The sequence below is a fragment of the Oryx dammah genome, unplaced genomic scaffold (genome assembly GCF_014754425.2).
Source record: "Oryx dammah isolate SB20612 unplaced genomic scaffold, SCBI_Odam_1.1 HiC_scaffold_1925, whole genome shotgun sequence".
Taxonomy (NCBI): Eukaryota; Metazoa; Chordata; class Mammalia; order Artiodactyla; family Bovidae; genus Oryx; species Oryx dammah.
Window position 1 is genome coordinate 2,259 of NW_024072029.1, and position 3,856 is coordinate 6,114.

Below are 3,856 nucleotides of genomic sequence, written 5' to 3' on the forward strand. Positions count from 1 at the left end.
AGGCACTATCTGGGTTGAAGTCCCATGTTGCTAAAGTTATCTTAAACAGCTCAGTGGGTAAATAATCTGCCGGCAGTGCTGGAGTCAGAGGAGTCGAGGGTTTGATCCCTGGGTTGGGAAGATCCCTTGGAGGAGGAAATGGAAACCCACTCCAGTATTCCTGTCTGGGAAATCCATGGACAGAGGAGCCTGGTTGGCTACAGTCCAAAGGATCACAAAGAGTCAGACAGATCTGAGTGCCCCAGCACAGCACAAGCACAGCCCATGTTGCTCAGGTTTTCTCAAACAAGGTTTACAGTGACCGTCGTCGTTTGGTTTTCCTTTGAAAAGGACTGTTGATCATGGCTTACAAGTACTAGGGAATTTCTGATAGAGTCCTAAATTAATGATTCCAATTCTTTTGAAGAATTTATATCTTTTCCCCCTCCTACGTTTTTAGGATGAACGGTTTCCAAGAGGTACTGGGCTGGAATCGGGGACGCGGATCCAGTCTGTTCTTTGTCTGCCGATTGTCACTGCGATCGGGGACTTGATTGGCATCCTTGAGCTCTACCGGCACTGGGGTAAAGAAGCCTTCTGTCTGAGTCACCAGGAGGTGAGCCTGAGCTCTGCCCGGGGGGGGGTCTTAGCTGTACCCAGTTCATCGAAGGTGCTTATTGATACTGTTCAGTTAATGACTGAATATCTAGTGAGTGAATGTTTAAAACCTGGACTTGTTTAAAACTATTTTGATATCAATAGTAATGATTTTTAGAAACTTTTTTTCATTTTGCAGTGATGATGATGTAGAAATATAGTAATTTATTGCAGTCAGGATCCATTTTGACAATAAACGTAAAATACCATGTCGTTAATCAAATTAAGCCATAGTGTGGCTTTGGAGGGTTTTCACATTCTGGTTGACTTTGTGTCCCCTTAAATATTTCCTCTTTGAGTGTGTCCTGAATAAATACTCCAGCGTTACAAACATTTGGGAAACATCCCTAGTGGCTCAGGGGTAAAGAACGTGCCTGCCAGGGTAGGAGACAGGGTCGGGAAGATCCCCTGGAGAAGGAAATGGCAGCCCCCTCCAGTATTCTTGGCTGGAGAATCCCATGGACAGAGGAGCCTGGCAGCTACAGCTCCACAGGGTCACAAAGGGTCGGACACAACCTAGCAACTAAACAACAGTTACAACAGCACCAGCGTCTGTTCACGTTCCGAATGGGAACGGCTCAGTGACACTAAAACCGAGGAGTTCTGTGACCTCTCTGTCGCCTGCGACGCTCGTCCAGGCCCCTGGGTGGCCGGCTCCCTGTCCTCTCACCTAGATGACCGTCCGCTGCTCCAGCCCCTTCACTCCCCGCCGCCGCCCCCGGCCCTTGCGCACGGCTGGCCCCTCTCCAGCAGGTCCCACACCTCGACTCTCCCTCTGCTCCGAATTCTCTGTCCCCACCCGGCCGCCGCCTCCAGGAGCGTGCTCTGATGTCACCTGCTCAGGGTGGCATCTGCCCTGAGCCCTGCACGCAAACGCGAGCGGCACCCGCTCTCTAACAACAGCACTGGGCCCCAGCTGCTGCTGCTGCCGCCAAGTCGCTTCAGTCATGTCCGACTCTGTGCGACCGCACAGACGGCAGCCCACCAGGCTCCCCCGTCCCTGGGATTCTCCAGGCAAGAACATTGGAGTAGGTTGCCATTTCCTTCTCCAATCTGGGCCCCAGCAGGCACCCAGGAATACTCGTTAGATGAACAGAAAAAAGAAAAAGAAATAAGATAGCTAGTAGTTTAAGCACTTGTCAGCCAAGTTTGGGAAACATTTCCTCATTTTTAAAGTGGTCACAAGCAACTGATTTGAGTCAGTCCCAATGAGGTGGATGAACCTGGAGCCTGTTATACAGAGTGAAGTAAGCCAGAAAGAGAGAGGCAGATACGGTCTAGTAACACATGTTCATGAAATTTAGAAAGATGGTAACCACGAGCCAGCATGCTGGGCAGCGCGGGAGACACAGTTGTGAAGAGACTTTTGGGCTCAGTGGGAGGAGGCGAGGGGGATGCTTTGAGAGGATAGCACTGAAACAGGTACATTCCCGTGTGTGAACCGGATGCATGACGCCGGGCACCCAAAGGTGCTCTGGGACCACCCAGAAGGGTCGGGTGGGGAGGGAGGGGGGAGGGGGGTTCGGGATGTACACATGTACCCCTGTGGCTGGTTCATGTTGCTGTCTGGCAGAAACCATCACAAAATTGTAAAGTAATTATCCTCCAATTAAAATCAATTAATTTTTTTAAAAAAGGAAAGAAAATGGTCACAATAGTGATTTTGTTGAAGCGAAAAATAATTATTTTATGATAAGCTCATTGGATGACAGTGCTCTTAATCAGTTTATCTTCCTTTTTATCCCAAATTAAGAGGAACAAGAGAGCATTACACTCAATCATAAAGAAGTGGGAAATAGAGAAATTTTGTAAGAAAAGAGAAATTTTGCATGCATTTGACAGTTCGGGTTTTCGGAACGTTCGAAGACGCGATGACCACACCAAACTTAAGCTGGTGGCCTCTGTTGGGATGTCTGCGTGTGGCTGAGGCAAGCGCGCGTCACGCTCTTCCTTTTTGTGTTTTTCAGGTCGCGACAGCAAACCTCGCCTGGGCCTCAGTAGCGATACACCAGGTGCAGGTGCGTGCTGGCGCTGCTCTCCGGGCTGTCCTGAGGGAAGGGGCGTGTGGCGCGCGCCGTGGGAGGCAGCGGGCGGGCAGCCAGCCACCCAGGGCTTGCATCGTGGATAGTAAATGTTTTCCTGTTTCTGAAATGTGTGATCTGGTCACTTATATTTACTGACTCCCTGCCTTAAACATCTTCCAACCAATTCTGTTCTATAGTTAAACAGGGTGTTAAATCATTTGCATTTCCTATCCTGGTTCTTCTTTTCCACTGAAAGCCCAGGGATGATGTCCTCCTGGCAGTAATGTTGATGCTTCTATGATACGTTTCCTAAACTAAAGCACCCACTAAACTTAGTGGCACATGAAAACAATAATCGTGAATTTAAGTTCCTTGATTCTCTTGAAAATGTGATCGAATTTAAAAGGTCACAAACTGCATCGAGTTTCCCTGACAACCAGACTCTTGAGTTCAGGAACATGGCAGCAATAGAATTCTGTTCTGTCTCTTCCACTGTTTCTTGTTTTGTTTAAGTGCATTTCAGCAAACTCAGATTGGTGAGGAACTGTCTGATAGGGAGAAAATGTGTGTGTGTGTGTGTGTGTGTGTGTGTGTACATCAGTTCAGTCACTCAGTTGTATCTGACTCTTTGAGACCCCATGGACTGCAGCACGCCAGGCCTCCCTGTCCATCACCAACTCCCTGGGCTTGCTCAAACTCATGTCTATCGAGTCGGCGATGCCATCCAACCATCTCATCCTCTGTCGTCCCCTTCTCCTCCTGCCTTCAATCTTTCCCAACATCAGGGTCTTTTCCAATGAGTCAGTTCTTTGCATCAGGTGGCCAAAGTATAGGACTTTCAGCTTCGTCGGTCCTTCCAATAAATATTCAAGACTGATTTCCTTTAGAATGAACTGGTAGGATCTCCTTGCAGTCCAAGGAACTCTCAAGAGTCTTCTCCAACACCACAGTTCAAAAGCATCAATTCTTCAGCGCTCAGCTTTCTTTTTAGTCCAAATCTCACATCCATATATGACCGCTGGAAAAACCACAGCTTTGACTAGATGGACCTTTGTTGGCAAAGTAATGTCTCTGCTCATATATATATATATATATATATAAAACAAATAAAATATATAAAGCATATATATATATAAAGATAAGAAAATGCACTGGTCATAGCAAACACCCTCTTCCAACAACACAAGAAAAGACTC

The 3,856-nt window shown here is 47.5% G+C and overlaps 1 long non-coding RNA gene across 1 annotated transcript; it reads left to right on the forward strand.

Moving 5' to 3' along the window:
• The first annotated feature begins 276 nt into the window (after positions 1-276).
• On the forward strand, positions 277-3,150 carry LOC120859621. The gene is made up of 2 exons (XR_005720120.1): positions 277-595; positions 2,604-3,150. It is a non-coding gene; the product is annotated as an uncharacterized LOC120859621 (long non-coding RNA).
• Positions 3,151-3,856: the final 706 nt, after the last annotated feature.